This window comes from Tiliqua scincoides, chromosome 3, assembly GCF_035046505.1.
Source record: "Tiliqua scincoides isolate rTilSci1 chromosome 3, rTilSci1.hap2, whole genome shotgun sequence".
Lineage (NCBI taxonomy): Eukaryota > Metazoa > Chordata > Lepidosauria > Squamata > Scincidae > Tiliqua > Tiliqua scincoides.
In genome coordinates, this window is record NC_089823.1 from 235,152,230 (window position 1) to 235,178,307 (window position 26,078).

General features: G+C 46.4%; 6 non-coding genes and 2 pseudogenes across 6 annotated transcripts; 4 read left to right on the top strand and 4 right to left on the bottom strand.

Annotated features, from left to right (window-relative positions):
- Positions 1-4,382: 4,382 nt before the first annotated feature.
- LOC136646849 (5S ribosomal RNA) lies at positions 4,383-4,501 on the bottom strand. The gene has a single exon (XR_010794215.1). It is a non-coding gene; the product is annotated as a 5S ribosomal RNA (ribosomal RNA).
- Positions 4,502-4,873: 372 nt separating this feature from the next.
- LOC136646277 (5S ribosomal RNA) lies at positions 4,874-4,992 on the top strand. Its single transcript, XR_010794204.1, has one exon. It is a non-coding gene; the product is annotated as a 5S ribosomal RNA (ribosomal RNA).
- A 4,347-nt stretch (positions 4,993-9,339) lies between these two features.
- LOC136646860 (5S ribosomal RNA) lies at positions 9,340-9,458 on the bottom strand. Its single transcript, XR_010794216.1, has one exon. It is a non-coding gene; the product is annotated as a 5S ribosomal RNA (ribosomal RNA).
- A 372-nt stretch (positions 9,459-9,830) lies between these two features.
- On the top strand, positions 9,831-9,939 carry LOC136647050 (5S ribosomal RNA; annotated as a pseudogene).
- A 4,350-nt stretch (positions 9,940-14,289) lies between these two features.
- Positions 14,290-14,408, bottom strand: LOC136646872 (5S ribosomal RNA). Its single transcript, XR_010794217.1, has one exon. It is a non-coding gene; the product is annotated as a 5S ribosomal RNA (ribosomal RNA).
- Positions 14,409-14,780: 372 nt separating this feature from the next.
- On the top strand, positions 14,781-14,889 carry LOC136647087 (5S ribosomal RNA; annotated as a pseudogene).
- Positions 14,890-19,239: 4,350 nt separating this feature from the next.
- LOC136646884 (5S ribosomal RNA) lies at positions 19,240-19,358 on the bottom strand. Its single transcript, XR_010794218.1, has one exon. It is a non-coding gene; the product is annotated as a 5S ribosomal RNA (ribosomal RNA).
- Positions 19,359-19,733: 375 nt separating this feature from the next.
- On the top strand, positions 19,734-19,852 carry LOC136646396 (5S ribosomal RNA). The gene has a single exon (XR_010794205.1). It is a non-coding gene; the product is annotated as a 5S ribosomal RNA (ribosomal RNA).
- Positions 19,853-26,078: the final 6,226 nt, after the last annotated feature.

Here is a 26,078-nt window from a genome sequence, read left to right on the forward strand (position 1 = left end):
TGGATGGGAGACCGCCTGGGAATACCGGGTGCTGTAGGCTTTTGCTTCTTTTGCGCCCCCCCATGCGTCCATCCAATCACATCCATGCCCTCTCCTTGAAAGGCGCCTCTAGTAGTAGTATCTTTATTGTCATTGTGCTGCAGCACAACCAAATTTATGCGCCTTTGAGGTACAGGCATAAATATATACTACAATTCCAACAATCACACCCTACACACATTCTATACGACATGCATCATAATATAAAAGCAGTATAACAGACCATCATGCCCAGGAGCCTCAGTCAACGTAATTATGGCTGTGAGATAATAATGGGAAAAAACGCTACATTAGCACTTTTTTCCTTTTCCAGATTGAAAATCATTCTGTTACTTTAGGAACATAAAATATGACTATGGACAATTTGACTTGGCGTAAAATGATCACAATTAGCATATTAAAAATATAGTGCATCCAAACAATGATTACAAACAGAATTTGCTTTTTAATAATATTTATTTGTAATTGTAACAAATGGAAACAATCTCCTGAACTGTTTACTACTTTATGTGGTACAGACAAGGAAACCTCCACAAAACAATTTTTAAAATCCAGAAGTAACAATGAGTCATATTTCCTCTCCACAGTATTAAATAAAAATAAAACACCCATTCTCATAAAAAGAATTGAAGAGGGGGGGAAGTGTATAGAAGGGAGTGGGACTAAGTGTCAATGAATGGGCATGAAATTTAAGCAGAATCATTTTCTGAGCTGTAATTATTTGAGCAGGGTAATTATCAGTATCGGTTTCAGTCTCTGCTTCTACAGCTACTCTGTTGTGTCTGTCATTTTCACAGTTATGGACTTCTGAAAACTGAAGGTTTGCCCGGATTGAATCAAGCTGCTCTACCCTTTCACATGTCAGGTTATTTCTTGATTTAGTGTGAGTGTTTCCAGACATAGACCAGATTCTTTCACATGCTGCAGAAGATGGAGGAATCTGAAGAAGGCGAGAAGCAAGCGGAGTCAGAGGCTGTGTTGTGCAAAGACCTTGCCGCCATGTTGCAGGAGGAATATGTTTGGCAGAATCCCAGACTGCATTCCTGGACAAAATCCTTGAAGATGTTCTATATTCTGCAACATTTGAAAGTACCTTCAAGTCCTAAATGTGATGCTTGTTTTGTAATCCAGTCAAATGCAGTCACAGGGCTGTCAACACTTCTATTTCCGCCTTTGAATCTTGGATCCAGCAGATTTGCAGCAGCATGAATTGGATGGCAACAAAATTCTTCCCTTTTTAAAAATCAAATCTTTCACTTTACTTTCTTCTATAGTTGTAAGTGGAGATACACTGAGATTTTCAAAAACAGCTGTTTTATCTTGGTCAGTAAATAAGGAATTTCTGACAAAAGTGCACTATCCGATTCAGATGCAGTGATTGCTGCAGCAATTGGCTTTAGAATCTTCAGGGAATTTTGCAGCTGAACTCAGAAGACATCCTGATCAAGAACACTGTTTCTCACACTCCTGGTTACTTTTAAGATCTTCAACTATTACTGTTTCTTGAAGAGCTTCTTTGTTTTTTAGTAAACTTTCAAAGGAGATCACCACTCCAGCCCACCAAGTTTTACTACAGAGCTTCAGTGTCACTATTTTATTCTTTGCATTTTTTTCTACTTGCTTCTTCTTGAAAACTGCAGCTACTATATACGTACCTTTTACATGTTTTAGAACTTCTTTTGCTGGTCTATAGATCATTGGAAGGGTGTCCAGTTTCATCATATCATTAAGAAGCAAGTTGAGGCCATGAGATGCACATCCTATTGCAGTAATATGTGGATACCGATCCATTATGATCTTCCATGCTGCTTTCATATTGCTGGCATTGTCAGTCGGCAAAGCAAATATTTTACCACTCCCAATTTTCTGTAGGACTTCACATGTTTCACAGCTGATATACTCTGCAGTATGTCTGTTCTCTCCTGTTTCAATGCTTTTATCAAAAACTGGTTGAGGTGTTGTTAGTTGGCAACCTTCAGTCTCGAAAGACTATGGTATCGCGCTCTGAAAGGTGGTTCTGGAACAGTGTCTAGTGTGGCTGAAAAGGCCGATTCGGGAGTGACAATCCCTTCCACACTGGGAGCAAGTGCAGTCTGTCCCTGGCCTGTCTCCCTGGCTATGGACCTTCCTTCTTTGCCTCTTAGCCTCAGACTGTTGGCCAAGTGTCTCTTCAAACTGGGAAAGGCCATGTTGCACAGCCTGCCTCCAAGCGGGCCGCTCAGAGGCCAGGGTTTCCCACTTGTTGAGGTCCACTCCTAAGGCCTTCAGATCCCTCTTGCAGATGTCCTTGTATAGAGCCAAATTTATAATTCCTTCTCCTCTCACATTTGTCCATCTGTAAGTAGTGCAAGACACAGTGCTTCATTAATTTTTCCTTGCACAGATTTTTGCAGCTGTTCAGATTTTTCTGAGTTCAGAGAATTTTGCAGCTGAACTCAGAAGACATCCTGATCAAGAACAGTGTTTCTCACACTCCTGCGTACTTTAAGATCTTCAACTATTACTGTTTCTTGAAGAGCTTTGTTTTTTAGTAAACAAAGCATCTTGTTCTTGCATTGGAGAGTTCAGTTTGTAACCTAGGACTTGCTTGTCCTCAGTGCACAGAAATTAGAATCATCTGATACCATACAGATTTTTTAGAAATGATTTGGAAAATATTTGAATCGCTTCTAAAATATTTTATTCATCATGTTAAAATAAAACATTCCATAATCAATTTTTTTTCTTTTTTATTCAATTTTTCAGAAAGAAAGAAAACAAAGAAGTCTTCAGGAAAAAAAAAACTGTTTTTTCCCAAATTTTTCTGGTTTTTTCCCAGCCCTTCACATCTCTTGTCCCAGAGGCCCAACCAAGGACTTTGTGTCCTCCACCCCTTTCATGGATGACCCGGCTTGGCAGGGTGATCCAAAGACACTCATACACCCTCTCCAAAGAAAACCAGGACTTTAGGAGGAAGCACCACACAAGGGAAGCAAAACAGGAACCAAGGATAACACCAAGAGAGGGAGGCTAGCGGCCTCAAGAGCCCAAGAAAGATGGTCCTGGTGGCCTCAGGTTACCAAGGGTCTGAGGGGAGGAAGGGAGTGGATCTGGTGGGACTAACCCAAAACAGACTAGCGCCCTGGTCGGCCTCCCTGAGCACCAGCCCAGTTGACTAACACTCTTTGCTGTCAGCCAGCAGAAAGAAAAGGCCTTTCTCACCACTCACTCTGCCGTTTTATGTGACGCGCTCTTGGAACTTCCACCTCTGCAGCCAATGAGATCTCAGGCTGCCTGCTGTATTTAGAGAACGGTCAGTAACAGTCATGCGGGGGGGGGAGAGGAAGGAGAAATTCACTCCTTTAGCTAAGCACCCCCCTTACAAACTTTCACCATACAAATACATTGGCTTTACTAGCTTCATACATACTGTTTTACCTTTTCCCATCAGACACATATTTTCTACTGCCAGATTTTGGCTTCACTCCCTGCTTCCTCGACCGCAGGGCTTCCACCGGACGGGGCCAGACAACAGGCACAGGGCCTTTTCTGTGGCGTCCCCACGCTTGTGCAAAGCATTGGCCGCAGAGCCCCAGCAGATGTGGATGCGGTAATGAAAGACCTTTTCTTGTTCCTTCCTTCCTTGGCCGCAGAGTGGGAGGGCGGGCCCCAAAGAAACAAAAGCCTATAGCACCTGGCATTCCCAGGCGGTCTCCCATCCAAGTTCTACAACCATCTTTGATGATGGTTCTCCAGTACAGAAGAAGATGATGTAGCCTTATTTGTTTGTTTGTCTGTCTGTCTTAATTCTGCCCTATCTTTGCTCCCCAGATGGGGCCCAAAGCGGCTACCGATGTGAACATCAAACTTATTTATTTCTTTATTAAAAGAATTAAGACCCCTCCTCTCCAACCCCCTAAGGGCACTTTAGGAAGGCGGCTTACAATGACCACAACCAAAGACAAGAAAAACAATGATAGGTACAAGAAAGACCATTAAAAGCAAGCAATTAATCATTAATTCTCTTGCATAGCACCGTTGTGCTATTTCTCTGCCAGGGAACCAAGACAGTCCTTTGCCTTGTTTTGGATGGCTTGGAAAAAGCGAGGCGAGTCCCTCCAACGGTGACCCTGGACGGTCAGCACCGCACCCCGGGAGATCTGCGCCTGGGCGGCAGCGGAGGTGACCTGAGGCTAGCACCGCCCCGAGCGGTCCGCAGTTTTCTTGCTGAGGGTATCCCTGAGCAGACGGACACCTGAGGAGAGAACGGGAAGAGGGAAAAGAAAGAAGAAGAGTGAAAAGGGGCTGACGCGCCCTGGAGGGAGAAGGCGGAGGCGTGGGAGGGAGGGCCCCCAAGAAGCAAAAGCCTACAGCACCCGGTATTCCCAGGCGGTCTCCCATCCAAGTACTAACCAGGCCTGACCCTGCTTAGCTTCCGAGATCAGACGAGATCGGGCGCGTTCAGGGTAGTATGGCCGTAGACGCTGAACGGCCTTGATGTGGCCGTGCCACTTCTGCCTTGAAGCAGGGCTCCCAGCCCACCCCGCCTGCCTTGCCCCGCGCGCACACACACCAGCACCTTTCCCACCCAGGCACCCGCTTCCACTGCTAGCTGACGCACACGCCGCTGCGCTGTCCCTGCCCCTCCCACCGCTCCCTGCAAAACGCTGCTACCCGCACCCTCCTCCTGGACGGCGTCCCGCAGCTCAGCGCCTTCTCCTGCGCCCAAACCCCTCTGCTGACAAACACCCCGACTGCGGGCCCTCCTGTGGCTTCCCACCGTGGCCACAACGCCTCGCACACCCCCCCTGGCCCCACGGCCTGCTTCAAGGCAGAAGCGGCAGCGCCCTCCAGTGTCTACGGCCATACTACCCTGAATGCGCCCGATCTCGTCTGATCTCGGAAGCTAAGCAGGGTCAGGCCTGGTTAGTACTTGGATGGGAGACCGCCTGGGAATACCGGGTGCTGTAGGCTTTTGCTTCTTTTGCGCCCCCCCATGCGTCCATCCAATCACATCCATGCCCTCTCCTTGAAAGGCGCCTCTAGTAGTAGTATCTTTATTGTCATTGTGCTGCAGCACAACCAAATTTATGCGCCTTTGAGGTACAGGCATAAATATATACTACAATTCCAACAATCACACCCTACACACATTCTATACGACATGCATCATAATATAAAAGCAGTATAACAGACCATCATGCCCAGGAGCCTCAGTCAACGTAATTATGGCTGTGAGATAATAATGGGAAAAAACGCTACATTAGCACTTTTTTCCTTTTCCAGATTGAAAATCATTCTGTTACTTTAGGAACATAAAATATGACTATGGACAATTTGACTTGGCGTAAAATGATCACAATTAGCATATTAAAAATATAGTGCATCCAAACAATGATTACAAACAGAATTTGCTTTTTAATAATATTTATTTGTAATTGTAACAAATGGAAACAATCTCCTGAACTGTTTACTACTTTATGTGGTACAGACAAGGAAACCTCCACAAAACAATTTTTAAAATCCAGAAGTAACAATGAGTCATATTTCCTCTCCACAGTATTAAATAAAAATAAAACACCCATTCTCATAAAAAGAATTGAAGAGGGGGGAAGTGTATAGAAGGGAGTGGGACTAAGTGTCAATGAATGGGCATGAAATTTAAGCAGAATCATTTTCTGAGCTGTAATTATTTGAGCAGGGTAATTATCAGTATCGGTTTCAGTCTCTGCTTCTACAGCTACTCTGTTGTGTCTGTCATTTTCACAGTTATGGACTTCTGAAAACTGAAGGTTTGCCCGGATTGAATCAAGCTGCTCTACCCTTTCACATGTCAGGTTATTTCTTGATTTAGTGTGAGTGTTTCCAGACATAGACCAGATTCTTTCACATGCTGCAGAAGATGGAGGAATCTGAAGAAGGCGAGAAGCAAGCGGAGTCAGAGGCTGTGTTGTGCAAAGACCTTGCCGCCATGTTGCAGGAGGAATATGTTTGGCAGAATCCCAGACTGCATTCCTGGACAAAATCCTTGAAGATGTTCTATATTCTGCAACATTTGAAAGTACCTTCAAGTCCTAAATGTGATGCTTGTTTTGTAATCCAGTCAAATGCAGTCACAGGGCTGTCAACACTTCTATTTCCGCCTTTGAATCTTGGATCCAGCAGATTTGCAGCAGCATGAATTGGATGGCAACAAAATTCTTCCCTTTTTAAAAATCAAATCTTTCACTTTACTTTCTTCTATAGTTGTAAGTGGAGATACACTGAGATTTTCAAAAACAGCTGTTTTATCTTGGTCAGTAAATAAGGAATTTCTGACAAAAGTGCACTATCCGATTCAGATGCAGTGATTGCTGCAGCAATTGGCTTTAGAATCTTCAGGGAATTTTGCAGCTGAACTCAGAAGACATCCTGATCAAGAACACTGTTTCTCACACTCCTGGTTACTTTTAAGATCTTCAACTATTACTGTTTCTTGAAGAGCTTCTTTGTTTTTTAGTAAACTTTCAAAGGAGATCACCACTCCAGCCCACCAAGTTTTACTACAGAGCTTCAGTGTCACTATTTTATTCTTTGCATTTTTTTCTACTTGCTTCTTCTTGAAAACTGCAGCTACTATATACGTACCTTTTACATGTTTTAGAACTTCTTTTGCTGGTCTATAGATCATTGGAAGGGTGTCCAGTTTCATCATATCATTAAGAAGCAAGTTGAGGCCATGAGATGCACATCCTATTGCAGTAATATGTGGATACCGATCCATTATGATCTTCCATGCTGCTTTCATATTGCTGGCATTGTCAGTCGGCAAAGCAAATATTTTACCACTCCCAATTTTCTGTAGGACTTCACATGTTTCACAGCTGATATACTCTGCAGTATGTCTGTTCTCTCCTGTTTCAATGCTTTTATCAAAAACTGGTTGAGGTGTTGTTAGTTGGCAACCTTCAGTCTCGAAAGACTATGGTATCGCACTCTGAAAGGTGGTTCTGGAACAGTGTCTAGTGTGGCTGAAAAGGCCGATTCGGGAGTGACAATCCCTTCCACACTGGGAGCAAGTGCAGTCTGTCCCTGGCCTGTCTCCCTGGCTATGGACCTTCCTTCTTTGCCTCTTAGCCTCAGACTGTTGGCCAAGTGTCTCTTCAAACTGGGAAAGGCCATGTTGCACAGCCTGCCTCCAAGCGGGCCGCTCAGAGGCCAGGGTTTCCCACTTGTTGAGGTCCACTCCTAAGGCCTTCAGATCCCTCTTGCAGATGTCCTTGTATAGAGCCAAATTTATAATTCCTTCTCCTCTCACATTTGTCCATCTGTAAGTAGTGCAAGACACAGTGCTTCATTAATTTTTCCTTGCACAGATTTTTGCAGCTGTTCAGATTTTTCTGAGTTCAGAGAATTTTGCAGCTGAACTCAGAAGACATCCTGATCAAGAACAGTGTTTCTCACACTCCTGCGTACTTTAAGATCTTCAACTATTACTGTTTCTTGAAGAGCTTTGTTTTTTAGTAAACAAAGCATCTTGTTCTTGCATTGGAGAGTTCAGTTTGTAACCTAGGACTTGCTTGTCCTCAGTGCACAGAAATTAGAATCATCTGATACCATACAGATTTTTTAGAAATGATTTGGAAAATATTTGAATCGCTTCTAAAATATTTTATTCATCATGTTAAAATAAAACATTCCATAATCAATTTTTTTTCTTTTTTATTCAATTTTTCAGAAAGAAAGAAAACAAAGAAGTCTTCAGGAAAAAAAAAACTGTTTTTTCCCAAATTTTTCTGGTTTTTTCCCAGCCCTTCACATCTCTTGTCCCAGAGGCCCAACCAAGGACTTTGTGTCCTCCACCCCTTTCATGGATGACCCGGCTTGGCAGGGTGATCCAAAGACACTCATACACCCTCTCCAAAGAAAACCAGGACTTTAGGAGGAAGCACCACACAAGGGAAGCAAAACAGGAACCAAGGATAACACCAAGAGAGGGAGGCTAGCGGCCTCAAGAGCCCAAGAAAGATGGTCCTGGTGGCCTCAGGTTACCAAGGGTCTGAGGGGAGGAAGGGAGTGGATCTGGTGGGACTAACCCAAAACAGACTAGCGCCCTGGTCGGCCTCCCTGAGCACCAGCCCAGTTGACTAACACTCTTTGCTGTCAGCCAGCAGAAAGAAAAGGCCTTTCTCACCACTCACTCTGCCGTTTTATGTGACGCGCTCTTGGAACTTCCACCTCTGCAGCCAATGAGATCTCAGGCTGCCTGCTGTATTTAGAGAACGGTCAGTAACAGTCATGCGGGGGGGGGAGAGGAAGGAGAAATTCACTCCTTTAGCTAAGCACCCCCCTTACAAACTTTCACCATACAAATACATTGGCTTTACTAGCTTCATACATACTGTTTTACCTTTTCCCATCAGACACATATTTTCTACTGCCAGATTTTGGCTTCACTCCCTGCTTCCTCGACCGCAGGGCTTCCACCGGACGGGGCCAGACAACAGGCACAGGGCCTTTTCTGTGGCGTCCCCACGCTTGTGCAAAGCATTGGCCGCAGAGCCCCAGCAGATGTGGATGCGGTAATGAAAGACCTTTTCTTGTTCCTTCCTTCCTTGGCCGCAGAGTGGGAGGGCGGGCCCCAAAGAAACAAAAGCCTATAGCACCTGGCATTCCCAGGCGGTCTCCCATCCAAGTTCTACAACCATCTTTGATGATGGTTCTCCAGTACAGAAGAAGATGATGTAGCCTTATTTGTTTGTTTGTCTGTCTGTCTTAATTCTGCCCTATCTTTGCTCCCCAGATGGGGCCCAAAGCGGCTACCGATGTGAACATCAAACTTATTTATTTCTTTATTAAAAGAATTAAGACCCCTCCTCTCCAACCCCCTAAGGGCACTTTAGGAAGGCGGCTTACAATGACCACAACCAAAGACAAGAAAAACAATGATAGGTACAAGAAAGACCATTAAAAGCAAGCAATTAATCATTAATTCTCTTGCATAGCACCGTTGTGCTATTTCTCTGCCAGGGAACCAAGACAGTCCTTTGCCTTGTTTTGGATGGCTTGGAAAAAGCGAGGCGAGTCCCTCCAACGGTGCCCCTGGACGGTCAGCACCGCACCCCGGGAGATCTGCGCCTGGGCGGCAGCGGAGGTGACCTGAGGCTAGCACCGCCCCGAGCGGTCCGCAGTTTTCTTGCTGAGGGTATCCCTGAGCAGACGGACACCTGAGGAGAGAACGGGAAGAGGGAAAAGAAAGAAGAAGAGTGAAAAGGGGCTGACGCGCCCTGGAGGGAGAGGGAGAAGGCGGAGGCGTGGGAGGGAGGGCCCCCAAGAAGCAAAAGCCTACAGCACCCGGTATTCCCAGGCGGTCTCCCATCCAAGTACTAACCAGGCCTGACCCTGCTTAGCTTCCGAGATCAGACGAGATCGGGCGCGTTCAGGGTAGTATGGCCGTAGACGCTGAACGGCCTTGATGTGGCCGTGCCACTTCTGCCTTGAAGCAGGGCTCCCAGCCCACCCCGCCTGCCTTGCCCCGCGCGCACACACACCAGCACCTTTCCCACCCAGGCACCCGCTTCCACTGCTAGCTGACGCACACGCCGCTGCGCTGTCCCTGCCCCTCCCACCGCTCCCTGCAAAACGCTGCTACCCGCACCCTCCTCCTGGACGGCGTCCCGCAGCTCAGCGCCTTCTCCTGCGCCCAAACCCCTCTGCTGACAAACACCCCGACTGCGGGCCCTCCTGTGGCTTCCCACCGTGGCCACAACGCCTCGCACACCCCCCCTGGCCCCACGGCCTGCTTCAAGGCAGAAGCGGCAGCGCCCTCCAGTGTCTACGGCCATACTACCCTGAATGCGCCTGATCTCGGAAGCTAAGCAGGGTCAGGCCTGGTTAGTACTTGGATGGGAGACCGCCTGGGAATACCGGGTGCTGTAGGCTTTTGCTTCTTTTGCGCCCCCCCATGCGTCCATCCAATCACATCCATGCCCTCTCCTTGAAAGGCGCCTCTAGTAGTAGTATCTTTATTGTCATTGTGCTGCAGCACAACCAAATTTATGCGCCTTTGAGGTACAGGCATAAATATATACTACAATTCCAACAATCACACCCTACACACATTCTATACGACATGCATCATAATATAAAAGCAGTATAACAGACCATCATGCCCAGGAGCCTCAGTCAACGTAATTATGGCTGTGAGATAATAATGGGAAAAAACGCTACATTAGCACTTTTTTCCTTTTCCAGATTGAAAATCATTCTGTTACTTTAGGAACATAAAATATGACTATGGACAATTTGACTTGGCGTAAAATGATCACAATTAGCATATTAAAAATATAGTGCATCCAAACAATGATTACAAACAGAATTTGCTTTTTAATAATATTTATTTGTAATTGTAACAAATGGAAACAATCTCCTGAACTGTTTACTACTTTATGTGGTACAGACAAGGAAACCTCCACAAAACAATTTTTAAAATCCAGAAGTAACAATGAGTCATATTTCCTCTCCACAGTATTAAATAAAAATAAAACACCCATTCTCATAAAAAGAATTGAAGAGGGGGGAAGTGTATAGAAGGGAGTGGGACTAAGTGTCAATGAATGGGCATGAAATTTAAGCAGAATCATTTTCTGAGCTGTAATTATTTGAGCAGGGTAATTATCAGTATCGGTTTCAGTCTCTGCTTCTACAGCTACTCTGTTGTGTCTGTCATTTTCACAGTTATGGACTTCTGAAAACTGAAGGTTTGCCCGGATTGAATCAAGCTGCTCTACCCTTTCACATGTCAGGTTATTTCTTGATTTAGTGTGAGTGTTTCCAGACATAGACCAGATTCTTTCACATGCTGCAGAAGATGGAGGAATCTGAAGAAGGCGAGAAGCAAGCGGAGTCAGAGGCTGTGTTGTGCAAAGACCTTGCCGCCATGTTGCAGGAGGAATATGTTTGGCAGAATCCCAGACTGCATTCCTGGACAAAATCCTTGAAGATGTTCTATATTCTGCAACATTTGAAAGTACCTTCAAGTCCTAAATGTGATGCTTGTTTTGTAATCCAGTCAAATGCAGTCACAGGGCTGTCAACACTTCTATTTCCGCCTTTGAATCTTGGATCCAGCAGATTTGCAGCAGCATGAATTGGATGGCAACAAAATTCTTCCCTTTTTAAAAATCAAATCTTTCACTTTACTTTCTTCTATAGTTGTAAGTGGAGATACACTGAGATTTTCAAAAACAGCTGTTTTATCTTGGTCAGTAAATAAGGAATTTCTGACAAAAGTGCACTATCCGATTCAGATGCAGTGATTGCTGCAGCAATTGGCTTTAGAATCTTCAGGGAATTTTGCAGCTGAACTCAGAAGACATCCTGATCAAGAACACTGTTTCTCACACTCCTGGTTACTTTTAAGATCTTCAACTATTACTGTTTCTTGAAGAGCTTCTTTGTTTTTTAGTAAACTTTCAAAGGAGATCACCACTCCAGCCCACCAAGTTTTACTACAGAGCTTCAGTGTCACTATTTTATTCTTTGCATTTTTTTCTACTTGCTTCTTCTTGAAAACTGCAGCTACTATATACGTACCTTTTACATGTTTTAGAACTTCTTTTGCTGGTCTATAGATCATTGGAAGGGTGTCCAGTTTCATCATATCATTAAGAAGCAAGTTGAGGCCATGAGATGCACATCCTATTGCAGTAATATGTGGATACCGATCCATTATGATCTTCCATGCTGCTTTCATATTGCTGGCATTGTCAGTCGGCAAAGCAAATATTTTACCACTCCCAATTTTCTGTAGGACTTCACATGTTTCACAGCTGATATACTCTGCAGTATGTCTGTTCTCTCCTGTTTCAATGCTTTTATCAAAAACTGGTTGAGGTGTTGTTAGTTGGCAACCTTCAGTCTCGAAAGACTATGGTATCGCGCTCTGAAAGGTGGTTCTGGAACAGTGTCTAGTGTGGCTGAAAAGGCCGATTCGGGAGTGACAATCCCTTCCACACTGGGAGCAAGTGCAGTCTGTCCCTGGCCTGTCTCCCTGGCTATGGACCTTCCTTCTTTGCCTCTTAGCCTCAGACTGTTGGCCAAGTGTCTCTTCAAACTGGGAAAGGCCATGTTGCACAGCCTGCCTCCAAGCGGGCCGCTCAGAGGCCAGGGTTTCCCACTTGTTGAGGTCCACTCCTAAGGCCTTCAGATCCCTCTGGCAGATGTCCTTGTATAGAGCCAAATTTATAATTCCTTCTCCTCTCACATTTGTCCATCTGTAAGTAGTGCAAGACACAGTGCTTCATTAATTTTTCCTTGCACAGATTTTTGCAGCTGTTCAGATTTTTCTGAGTTCAGAGAATTTTGCAGCTGAACTCAGAAGACATCCTGATCAAGAACAGTGTTTCTCACACTCCTGCGTACTTTAAGATCTTCAACTATTACTGTTTCTTGAAGAGCTTTGTTTTTTAGTAAACAAAGCATCTTGTTCTTGCATTGGAGAGTTCAGTTTGTAACCTAGGACTTGCTTGTCCTCAGTGCACAGAAATTAGAATCATCTGATACCATACAGATTTTTTAGAAATGATTTGGAAAATATTTGAATCGCTTCTAAAATATTTTATTCATCATGTTAAAATAAAACATTCCATAATCAATTTTTTTTCTTTTTTATTCAATTTTTCAGAAAGAAAGAAAACAAAGAAGTCTTCAGGAAAAAAAAAACTGTTTTTTCCCAAATTTTTCTGGTTTTTTCCCAGCCCTTCACATCTCTTGTCCCAGAGGCCCAACCAAGGACTTTGTGTCCTCCACCCCTTTCATGGATGACCCGGCTTGGCAGGGTGATCCAAAGACACTCATACACCCTCTCCAAAGAAAACCAGGACTTTAGGAGGAAGCACCACACAAGGGAAGCAAAACAGGAACCAAGGATAACACCAAGAGAGGGAGGCTAGCGGCCTCAAGAGCCCAAGAAAGATGGTCCTGGTGGCCTCAGGTTACCAAGGGTCTGAGGGGAGGAAGGGAGTGGATCTGGTGGGACTAACCCAAAACAGACTAGCGCCCTGGTCGGCCTCCCTGAGCACCAGCCCAGTTGACTAACACCCTTTGCTGTCAGCCAGCAGAAAGAAAAGGCCTTTCTCACCGCTCACTCTGCCGTTTTATGTGACGCGCTCTTGGAACTTCCACCTCTGCAGCCAATGAGATCTCAGGCTGCCTGCTGTATTTAGAGAACGGTCAGTAACAGTCATGCGGGGGTGGGGGGAGAGGAAGGAGAAATTCACTCCTTTAGCTAAGCACCCCCCTTACAAACTTTCACCATACAAATACATTAGCTTTACTAGCTTCATACATACTGTTTTACCTTTTCCCATCAGACACATATTTTCTACTGCCAGATTTTGGCTTCACTCCCTGCTTCCTCGACCGCAGGGCTTCCACCGGACGGGGCCAGACAACAGGCACAGGGCCTTTTCTGTGGCGTCCCCACGCTTGTGCAAAGCATTGGCTGCAGAGCCCCAGCAGATGTGGATGCGGTAATGAAAGACCTTTTCTTGTTCCTTCCTTCCTTGGCCGCAGAGTGGGAGGGCGGGCCCCAAAGAAACAAAAGCCTATAGCACCTGGCATTCCCAGGCGGTCTCCCATCCAAGTTCTACAACCATCTTTGATGATGGTTCTCCAGTACAGAAGAAGATGATGTAGCCTTATTTGTTTGTTTGTCTGTCTGTCTTAATTCTGCCCTATCTTTGCTCCCCAGATGGGGCCCAAAGCGGCTACCGATGTGAACATCAAACTTATTTATTTCTTTATTAAAAGAATTAAGACCCCTCCTCTCCAACCCCCTAAGGGCACTTTAGGAAGGCGGCTTACAATGACCACAACCAAAGACAAGAAAAACAATGATAGGTACAAGAAAGACCATTAAAAGCAAGCAATTAATCATTAATTCTCTTGCATAGCACCGTTGTGCTATTTCTCTGCCAGGGAACCAAGACAGTCGTTTGCCTTGTTTGGGATGGCTTGGAAAAAGCGAGGCGAGTCCCTCCAACGGTGCCCCTGGACGGTCAGCACCGCACCCCGGGAGATCTGCGCCTGGGCGGCAGCGGAGGTGACCTGAGGCTAGCACCGCCCCGAGCGGTCCGCAGTTTTCTTGCTGAGGGTATCCCTGAGCAGACGGACTCCTGAGGAGAGAACGGGAAGAGGGAAAAGAAAGAAGAAGAGTGAAAAGGGACTGACGCGCCCTGGAGGGAGAGGGAGAAGGCGGAGGCGTGGGAGGGAGGGCCCCCAAGAAGCAAAAGCCTACAGCACCCGGTATTCCCAGGCGGTCTCCCATCCAAGTACTAACCAGGCCTGACCCTGCTTAGCTTCCGAGATCAGACGAGATCGGGCGCGTTCAGGGTAGTATGGCCGTAGACGCTGAACGGCCTTGATGTGGCCGTGCCACTTCTGCCTTGAAGCAGGGCTCCCAGCCCACCCCGCCTGCCTTGCCCCGCGCGCACACACACCAGCACCTTTCCCACCCAGGCACCCGCTTCCACTGCTAGCTGACGCACACGCCGCTGCGCTGTCCCTGCCCCTCCCACCGCTCCCTGCAAAACGCTGCTACCCGCACCCTCCTCCTGGACGGCGTCCCGCAGCTCAGCGCCTTCTCCTGCGCCCAAACCCCTCTGCTGACAAACACCCCGACTGCGGGCCCTCCTGTGGCTTCCCACCGTGGCCACAACGCCTCGCACACCCCCCCTGGCCCCACGGCCTGCTTCAAGGCAGAAGCGGCAGCGCCCTCCAGTGTCTACGGCCATACTACCCTGAATGCGCCTGATCTCGGAAGCTAAGCAGGGTCAGGCCTGGTTAGTACTTGGATGGGAGACCGCCTGGGAATACCGGGTGCTGTAGGCTTTTGCTTCTTTTGCGCCCCCCCATGCGTCCATCCAATCACATCCATGCCCTCTCCTTGAAAGGCGCCTCTAGTAGTAGTATCTTTATTGTCATTGTGCTGCAGCACAACCAAATTTATGCGCCTTTGAGGTACAGGCATAAATATATACTACAATTCCAACAATCACACCCTACACACATTCTATACGACATGCATCATAATATAAAAGCAGTATAACAGACCATCATGCCCAGGAGCCTCAGTCAACGTAATTATGGCTGTGAGATAATAATGGGAAAAAACGCTACATTAGCACTTTTTTCCTTTTCCAGATTGAAAATCATTCTGTTACTTTAGGAACATAAAATATGACTATGGACAATTTGACTTGGCGTAAAATGATCACAATTAGCATATTAAAAATATAGTGCATCCAAACAATGATTACAAACAGAATTTGCTTTTTAATAATATTTATTTGTAATTGTAACAAATGGAAACAATCTCCTGAACTGTTTACTACTTTATGTGGTACAGACAAGGAAACCTCCACAAAACAATTTTTAAAATCCAGAAGTAACAATGAGTCATATTTCCTCTCCACAGTATTAAATAAAAATAAAACACCCATTCTCATAAAAAGAATTGAAGAGGGGGGAAGTGTATAGAAGGGAGTGGGACTAAGTGTCAATGAATGGGCATGAAATTTAAGCAGAATCATTTTCTGAGCTGTAATTATTTGAGCAGGGTAATTATCAGTATCGGTTTCAGTCTCTGCTTCTACAGCTACTCTGTTGTGTCTGTCATTTTCACAGTTATGGACTTCTGAAAACTGAAGGTTTGCCCGGATTGAATCAAGCTGCTCTACCCTTTCACATGTCAGGTTATTTCTTGATTTAGTGTGAGTGTTTCCAGACATAGACCAGATTCTTTCACATGCTGCAGAAGATGGAGGAATCTGAAGAAGGCGAGAAGCAAGCGGAGTCAGAGGCTGTGTTGTGCAAAGACCTTGCCGCCATGTTGCAGGAGGAATATGTTTGGCAGAATCCCAGACTGCATTCCTGGACAAAATCCTTGAAGATGTTCTATATTCTGCAACATTTGAAAGTACCTTCAAGTCCTAAATGTGATGCTTGTTTTGTAATCCAGTCAAATGCAGTCACAGGGCTGTCAACACTTCTATTTCCGCCTTTGAATCTTGGATCCAGCAGATTTGCAGCAGCATGAATTGGATGGCAACAAAATTCTTCCCTTTTTAAAAATCAAATCTTTCACTTTACTTTCTTCTATAGTTGTAAGTGGAGATACACTGAGATTTTCAAAAACAGCTGTTTTATCTTGGTCAGTAAATAAGGAATTTCTGACAAAAGTGCACTATCCGATTCAGATGCAGTGATTGCTGCAGCAATTGGCTTTAGAATCTTCAGGGAATTTTGCAGCTGAACTCAGAAGACATCCTGATCAAGAACACTGTTTCTCACACTCCTGGTTACTTTTAAGATCTTCAACTATTACTGTTTCTTGAAGAGCTTCTTTGTTTTTTAGTAAACTTTCAAAGGAGATCACCACTCCAGCCCACCAAGTTTTACTACAGAGCTTCAGTGTCACTATTTTATTCTTTGCATTTTTTTCTACTTGCTTCTTCTTGAAAACTGCAGCTACTATATACGTACCTTTTACATGTTTTAGAACTTCTTTTGCTGGTCTATAGATCATTGGAAGGGTGTCCAGTTTCATCATATCATTAAGAAGCAAGTTGAGGCCATGAGATGCACATCCTATTGCAGTAATATGTGGATACCGATCCATTATGATCTTCCATGCTGCTTTCATATTGCTGGCATTGTCAGTCGGCAAAGCAAATATTTTACCACTCCCAATTTTCTGTAGGACTTCACATGTTTCACAGCTGATATACTCTGCAGTATGTCTGTTCTCTCCTGTTTCAATGCTTTTATCAAAAACTGGTTGAGGTGTTGTTAGTTGGCAACCTTCAGTCTCGAAAGACTATGGTATCGCGCTCTGAAAGGTGGTTCTGGAACAGTGTCTAGTGTGGCTGAAAAGGCCGATTCGGGAGTGACAATCCCTTCCACACTGGGAGCAAGTGCAGTCTGTCCCTGGCCTGTCTCCCTGGCTATGGACCTTCCTTCTTTGCCTCTTAGCCTCAGACTGTTGGCCAAGTGTCTCTTCAAACTGGGAAAGGCCATGTTGCACAGCCTGCCTCCAAGCGGGCCGCTCAGAGGCCAGGGTTTCCCACTTGTTGAGGTCCACTCCTAAGGCCTTCAGATCCCTCTGGCAGATGTCCTTGTATAGAGCCAAATTTATAATTCCTTCTCCTCTCACATTTGTCCATCTGTAAGTAGTGCAAGACACAGTGCTTCATTAATTTTTCCTTGCACAGATTTTTGCAGCTGTTCAGATTTTTCTGAGTTCAGAGAATTTTGCAGCTGAACTCAGAAGACATCCTGATCAAGAACAGTGTTTCTCACACTCCTGCGTACTTTAAGATCTTCAACTATTACTGTTTCTTGAAGAGCTTTGTTTTTTAGTAAACAAAGCATCTTGTTCTTGCATTGGAGAGTTCAGTTTGTAACCTAGGACTTGCTTGTCCTCAGTGCACAGAAATTAGAATCATCTGATACCATACAGATTTTTTAGAAATGATTTGGAAAATATTTGAATCGCTTCTAAAATATTTTATTCATCATGTTAAAATAAAACATTCCATAATCAATTTTTTTTCTTTTTTATTCAATTTTTCAGAAAGAAAGAAAACAAAGAAGTCTTCAGGAAAAAAAAAACTGTTTTTTCCCAAATTTTTCTGGTTTTTTCCCAGCCCTTCACATCTCTTGTCCCAGAGGCCCAACCAAGGACTTTGTGTCCTCCACCCCTTTCATGGATGACCCGGCTTGGCAGGGTGATCCAAAGACACTCATACACCCTCTCCAAAGAAAACCAGGACTTTAGGAGGAAGCACCACACAAGGGAAGCAAAACAGGAACCAAGGATAACACCAAGAGAGGGAGGCTAGCGGCCTCAAGAGCCCAAGAAAGATGGTCCTGGTGGCCTCAGGTTACCAAGGGTCTGAGGGGAGGAAGGGAGTGGATCTGGTGGGACTAACCCAAAACAGACTAGCGCCCTGGTCGGCCTCCCTGAGCACCAGCCCAGTTGACTAACACCCTTTGCTGTCAGCCAGCAGAAAGAAAAGGCCTTTCTCACCGCTCACTCTGCCGTTTTATGTGACGCGCTCTTGGAACTTCCACCTCTGCAGCCAATGAGATCTCAGGCTGCCTGCTGTATTTAGAGAACGGTCAGTAACAGTCATGCGGGGGTGGGGGGAGAGGAAGGAGAAATTCACTCCTTTAGCTAAGCACCCCCCTTACAAACTTTCACCATACAAATACATTAGCTTTACTAGCTTCATACATACTGTTTTACCTTTTCCCATCAGACACATATTTTCTACTGCCAGATTTTGGCTTCACTCCCTGCTTCCTCGACCGCAGGGCTTCCACCGGACGGGGCCAGACAACAGGCACAGGGCCTTTTCTGTGGCGTCCCCACGCTTGTGCAAAGCATTGGCTGCAGAGCCCCAGCAGATGTGGATGCGGTAATGAAAGACCTTTTCTTGTTCCTTCCTTCCTTGGCCGCAGAGTGGGAGGGCGGGCCCCAAAGAAACAAAAGCCTATAGCACCTGGCATTCCCAGGCGGTCTCCCATCCAAGTTCTACAACCATCTTTGATGATGGTTCTCCAGTACAGAAGAAGATGATGTAGCCTTATTTGTTTGTTTGTCTGTCTGTCTTAATTCTGCCCTATCTTTGCTCCCCAGATGGGGCCCAAAGCGGCTACCGATGTGAACATCAAACTTATTTATTTCTTTATTAAAAGAATTAAGACCCCTCCTCTCCAACCCCCTAAGGGCACTTTAGGAAGGCGGCTTACAATGACCACAACCAAAGACAAGAAAAACAATGATAGGTACAAGAAAGACCATTAAAAGCAAGCAATTAATCATTAATTCTCTTGCATAGCACCGTTGTGCTATTTCTCTGCCAGGGAACCAAGACAGTCGTTTGCCTTGTTTGGGATGGCTTGGAAAAAGCGAGGCGAGTCCCTCCAACGGTGCCCCTGGACGGTCAGCACCGCACCCCGGGAGATCTGCGCCTGGGCGGCAGCGGAGGTGACCTGAGGCTAGCACCGCCCCGAGCGGTCCGCAGTTTTCTTGCTGAGGGTATCCCTGAGCAGACGGACTCCTGAGGAGAGAACGGGAAGAGGGAAAAGAAAGAAGAAGAGTGAAAAGGGACTGACGCGCCCTGGAGGGAGAGGGAGAAGGCGGAGGCGTGGGAGGGAGGGCCCCCAAGAAGCAAAAGCCTACAGCACCCGGTATTCCCAGGCGGTCTCCCATCCAAGTACTAACCAGGCCTGACCCTGCTTAGCTTCCGAGATCAGACGAGATCGGGCGCGTTCAGGGTAGTATGGCCGTAGACGCTGAACGGCCTTGATGTGGCCGTGCCACTTCTGCCTTGAAGCAGGGCTCCCAGCCCACCCCGCCTGCCTTGCCCCGCGCGCACACACACCAGCACCTTTCCCACCCAGGCACCCGCTTCCACTGCTAGCTGACGCACACGCCGCTGCGCTGTCCCTGCCCCTCCCACCGCTCCCTGCAAAACGCTGCTACCCGCACCCTCCTCCTGGACGGCGTCCCGCAGCTCAGCGCCTTCTCCTGCGCCCAAACCCCTCTGCTGACAAACACCCCGACTGCGGGCCCTCCTGTGGCTTCCCACCGTGGCCACAACGCCTCGCACACCCCCCCCCCCGGCCCCACGGCCTGCTTCAAGGCAGAAGCGGCAGCGCCATGCAGTGTCTACGGCCATACTACCCTGAATGCGCCCGATCTCGTCTGATCTCGGAAGCTAAGCAGGGTCAGGCCTGGTTAGTACTTGGATGGGAGACCGCCTGGGAATACCGGGTGCTGTAGGCTTTTGCTTCTTTTGCGCCCCCCCATGCGTCCATCCAATCACATCCATGCCCTCTCCTTGAAAGGCGCCTCTAGTAGTAGTATCTTTATTGTCATTGTGCTGCAGCACAACCAAATTTATGCGCCTTTGAGGTACAGGCATAAATATATACTACAATTCCAACAATCACACCCTACACACATTCTATACGACATGCATCATAATATAAAAGCAGTAGAACAGACCATCATGCCCAGGAGCCTTAGTCAATAATATAACTTAGCGCTTTGCACCCCGCGCTGAGGCTCCCTGCACAACTTAGCGCTTTGCACCGCCTGCAGCTCCGCCACTGGTCTGCTCCAGCAGGGCTTTCCCTCCGCAGGGATCTCTCCGCCGCTCCCCCAGGCGAGAGAAACAGCCCGCTGCAAACTGGACACTTCCCAGCCGGAGTAGGCGGCGGACCACTCCGGGGTTTTCCAGCGCCTCCCACCCGGGAAGGGGGCGGAGCCACGCGGGCTGCTTGCTGCGCGCACGGCTGGCGCTGCGCATTGTCTCTGCGGGCGGTTGCGGAAGGTGGTCCTGCGGTGAGTGGCGTGTAGGTCACGGTGGGGGAGCAGCTCCCATATGCTGGGCTGGACGGGACGCTTTCTCTCTCTCTCTCTCTCCCTCCCTCCCTCCCTCCCTGGCTGCAAGTCTCCAGAAGTGGGTTCTCAGCTAACTTGTGGAACTCCCTGCCACTGGATGCTGCGGTGGCTGGTGGTTTGGGTGGCATCTGAAAAGGAAGAGAGGGACAGGCAGTGGTGTAGCTCCAGGGGGTGCAAAGCACTGAGGCTGCAATCCTTTCAGCACTTGGGAGCAAGCACTGTTGACTCTGGTGGGACTTACTTCTGAGTAGACATGCACAGGATTGGATTGTAAGCCTTGCAGGGAGCCTCCCTGGGGTGTGCAAGGGGCCCCTCCCCTTCAGAGCCATTCCAGGCAGCCTCCGTTTTGCTCCCCCTGCCTGGAATGGCTCTGAAGGGGAGGGGTCCCTTGCACTCCCCAGGGAGGCTCCCTGCAAGACTTGGTGCTTTGCCCCCCTCTAGCAACGCCACTGCAGCAGATCTACCTATTCCTAATAGCCAGAAGTCTTGAGTTTAGCCTATGCTGTCCTGGGACATTGGTCTCTGCACCCCAGTGTGGAGAGGGAAATAGGGTGTGAGAAGGGCTGCTCATCTTCTGCTTGGATTGTGGGAAATGGGGTGCCAGGTAGGATCCAGTGGGCTTTGCCCTCATATGCTTGCCTTTCTGTTTCCATTTGCTAACATTGGTTAGAATCCTTTCTGTAGTGGAATTTTGCCTCTAAGTAAGGGCCCAGTCCCATCCAACTTTCCAGCACTGGTGCAGCCACAATGTAGCTCTGGGGTAAAGGAACAAAAGTTCCCATACATATGTGAGGCCTCTGTGACTGCCTCCCCACCACAGGATGCAGTGCATGCCCCACTGGTACAGCTGCACTAGAAATTTGCACTAGAAAATTGGGTGGGATGGAGTCCTTAATCTCACCTCTTGCTTCTCAGCTGGAACTGGCCTGGGAATAAACTAGGATGAGCAAGTAGGGTCACCAGCTCTCCAGGACTGTCTGGGAGTCTCCAGGAATTGGTGTTGATTTCCAGGGGACTGCTCAAAAGCAGTCCTGGAGATCTTAGCAACATCTTCCCAGTTTGATGCTACATGTCAGAAGAGAGAATCTCTGGGAGTAGCTTCAATTGGAGGCAGCAACTCTAAGAGCATGTTGCTGTTCATTGTATACTGTACAATCACTGTAAGAGCAGCTTATCAAATGTGCTGCCTAGGCATGTCTCAGCAGCAGACTTGTTAGTCACTTGGATAACTTTGGCAGCTAAAATCAGTTTCGATTTCCATTTCCTTTTGTTTCAGCCTAAGCCAGAAAATGAGTGTACTGTACTGTTTCCAGTCAAGAAATATCTCATGATCTGTCTAGTACAGCCCTAGTGTTTTGGTATAACTTTGATTCAGAAACACATATTCACAACCACCACTCCCTTCAGTTTTCAGGAAGAGGAAGAGTTATGTGTTGCTCAGAAGCTTGTATAGCTGCAGTGTTGCTCAGGCACAAATCTGACAAAGACAACTTATTTTTTAACAGTAGAAAAGCTTGCTGCTTTTCTCAGTGGAAACTAAAAGTCAAGAAACTGAATTCTGTATCCAGTGCTATGTTCTGTGTGGGTTTGTGTGTGTGGTTACTCAGAATTGTAGTGCATGTGCAAACCAGTGTTGGAAGTTATGGGGAAAAATGCATGTGTTCTTGTTTGGGGGTAAAATTGAAATTTTATCTAAAAGTTATGTGACCCCACCAGAACTTCTGGTTGTTGGGGTAAAAATTGTATGGCCTGCCTTTTTGTCTTGTTTAAAACCGTAGCTGATTGGCCGAGGGTGGAATACCACCAGGACTGTGAAGAAGCCAGGACTCCATTTTGGAGTGTTTTGTTTCCATCTTGTGTGGGAGGTCAGTGTCTGCCAGTGCTGGGAGAGAATCCCATTAAGCAAGAGAATTTTTATTTGAGAAACACCTTTATCAAGATTGTTTTGGCTTTTTAAGGCCAGACTCCTGGCTTAGCTAATTAGGCTACAGCTTCACCAGTTGGGAGGGGGTGAAAGTATTGTGGGTCACCTTTTCTAGCACTTTTGGAGGTTACAAAAGTGGCTGGAACCTTCAAGAAGATGGGGGAAAGGTACAAAAAGCTTCTTTGGAGAAGGTCCTGTTTCCCATTGCTGGACTTGGCATGGCAGTGAGCTGTGCTGTCAGATGGTGTTTTAGCATTCTGCACATGTTCTGGAGCTATGTTCCAAAATGAAGTTAACTGGCAATTAGCTAGCAGCTTAGCTCTGTTTTATGTCTGCCTTTTGTATTATTCCCAAATTCTGGAATTTTGTGGTTATTTCTCTTTTAATAAACATGAAAACTTCCTTAGTTGTGCCTGATTACTGGGTGGGGAATGCTGGTTCAATCTAAGACTAGTCTTAGTCTGACTGCTGTTCTTAAGATGTGTTTCCCAGTATGTTTTTATATTTGTTTTATGTTTTATCTTATGTTTTATCAATTTAAACAGTTTTTAAATTGTTTTTAATTAATGTTTTTAACCATTGTTGTAAGCTGCCTTGGGTCCCTGCAGGGAGAAATGCGGAATATAAATAAAGTTGATGATGATGATACAGTATTGTGTTTTCCTAGTACTTGGGAGGGAAGAGACCTTGGACCTTGAGAGTCTCTTTCCACTCCCGAGTTGCTGGGATGCCTATAGATAAAGGTGTATGTTTCTGTTGAGTAAGAAAGAATCACAGCCTAAGTCTGACTGGAGGACTGGCAGAGGGGGGTGATGGCAGCCTACCTCTTAGGGCTGGTTTTGGCCTTGGAATGTGGTCCCTTTCAAGCTAACCCTCGGTTGACTGGATGGTTGGCAGAATCCTGCTGTGGGGAGTGGGCTGTTGTGACAAGGGCTCAAATTGTTGTGTGATGCCCCCTTGCTTTCAGAAAGGGGAACAAATAGATAGTACAGTGGTTCTCAAACTTTAGCATCAGGACCACCTGAAAAATGTTTCACCTTACCAGCTGTTCAGGCCTCTGTGACTAAAATGGTGGTTGGGCAGCAGTGGTCCCCTGCAGTAGCAGGTTGATGCACATAGCCTAATCTGCCTTGTCAGTTTCGTGACCAACCAAAAATTGGATTGTGGACCCAAAGTTTGAGAACCACTGAACTGAAAGGGGAAAAATAACAAGGAATTTACAAAGAAGGGACCAAAAATGAGGAATGTATTTGCATGGGGACCCATGCAAATAAATATGCAGTTATTTATATTTTGCCTTTTCCTTTCCTTGTTGGGGAGCAGCCTAGAGCAGCCAACTGTGTTTTTCTACATAGTAGTAGTTTTGCAAATGAGTCTTTGCATGGCTCAGTACAGGAGAGAATCCAAAGAATCCATGCAATTTCATGGCCCCAGGCGGAAGTCTCTTCTGCTGCTGCTAGAAAATTTATTTATACATACATACCCATACTCAAAGCGGCTTACAAATAAAACAGTACTAAAACGTTGATAAGAACATTAGAACAGCCCCACTGGATCAGGCCATAGGCCCATCTAGTCCAGCTTCCTGTATCTCACAGCGGCTCACCAGGCCTGTATGCTCCAGGGAGTACACCAGATAACAAGAGACCTCATCCTGGTGCCCTCCCTTGCATCTGGCCTTCTGACATAGCCCATTTCTAAAATCAGGAGGTTGCGCATACACATCATGGCTTCTACCCCGTAATGGATTTTTCCAAATATATATAATATATATATGATTTAATATATGAAATATATTTGATATACATGGTAAAAACAATAAACTTGCATCAAGATACATTCATAAACAAGCGTTAGCCCCCCTCCCCCCACTGTCAGCATACAAAAGCTTCCCTGCATAAAAATGTCTTGAGATATGTCAAGACAAAGCTTGGCTGCTGCTGCGTGTTGACTGTGCTTTTGGCTGAGGGCTCGCTGTTCACCTCCACACTTATCTCCTTTCAGAATTGCTTTCCTTCCTGTAGCCTGCTCAGGTGAGAGCAACCTGACACATTGGTGTGATGCGAATGGTCTGCAGGTGTGCTACAGGTGTTCATGGGAGGATTATTTATTAGTAGGATCATTGGTGGTTGTGAACCCCCACCAGCAGCACAGTGTGCCTTGTCAGTGTTCAGAAAACTTATAGTGTACCTTAACAATTTTAGTACCTTGTCAGTGTGCAGCGAGACAAGGATTGAAAATCACTGCTCTCGAGAGGGCCAAAGGATTGTTCAGTAGGCATCCAGTAGAGGCCTAGGCACAGGTGTGTGTGCTTACACCCACCCAAGTTACACTTGCATTACTATTTAAAGGATGTAAAATGTTCTGTGTATAACTTGGCACAAAAATTATACTACTGTGTAGCATATTAGCACTTCAGAGGGATTAATGCCTTGATTGTCTTTAAGGAGCAGCAAGCTTCTGCAGCTACCTAACCAGAGCTATGTTGTCAAACCCTTGGTGACCCCCCTCCCCAAAGTGCTTGGGGTGGCATTCAGAGCGATGCTTCCATGAGGACAAGCTCCCTCTGAGAATGGAAGGACCCTTGGCACAAGCAGAACATTCCTTCTGTCCCTGGAGGGAGCTTGCATTCCCAGAGTGTATCTCCATTCACAGAAACATGACTTAGGATGCCACCTATTGTTGACTCCTCACCCATACAGGTGCTTAGAGCTGCCAGGTAGGATCTATGCAAAGAGTAGAGACAAATTTGGCTTATCGCACGTTGCCTCTTCTTGCTTGCTCTCCTAAACAGCTGGGTGGGCAAGGAGGATGAGGTGGTGTTGCCTGTATGTGCAAACTCAGGGCAACATTCAAGTGGGGCAGTGCTCTTATCAGCAGAGGCTCCAAGGTTATGGGTTACAAGTCATAGTAGGTATGTGCAAGCTCTTGGTTTTAGAGGCAGGCTGCCTCTGATTGCCAGCTGCGGGGAAGGGCACCAGGATACAGGTTGTGTCTGGTCTTGTGTGCTCCCTGGGGCATTTGGTGGGCCACTGAGATACAGGAAGCTGGACTAGATGGGCCTTTGGCCTGATCCAGCAAGGCTCTTATGTTCTCCTTCTGCCCACCAAAAGAGCTGCACTCATGCGAGTGAACCTTCCCTGAGTGCACAGGGTCCTTGTGTCACTCAGCACAGCTCCCTTTTTGTGAACAGGAGGAGCTTCTGACAACAGATGACACCAAACTGCCCAAAGTTCATATACTGCCCACAGACCCCTTGCTTTCAGATACTGCAGAACACGTAAATATGCAGCAGCTGAGAGGATCTGAGAGTTGTACATGCCTCCAACATGTAGGATTTGTGATTACAGGACCTAATATTGTAGGTAGCCTTGCATCTTTATTGGAAAACATTGTGCAGATACAACAATATTTTCAAATGGCATTCTAAAAAAATTCTTTTTTTGGGGGGGGGGGCGGTATGAATAGGATTCAGAGGTAACTTGGTAGATAGAACCTCAGGTTAAAGCTAAGCTGGTAGCATCTGTGAAAAGACTGGCTATATTGGATATGATGGCCTTTCTGCTGAATGGCTGTGCTGATGGGGAGGGAGAAGGCAGTATTACTTCAGTCGCAACTTCTCAAAGGTGAGGGAACTGTGAAGATTTGATGGAATGCTGTCTGGATACTTGCAGGTTATTT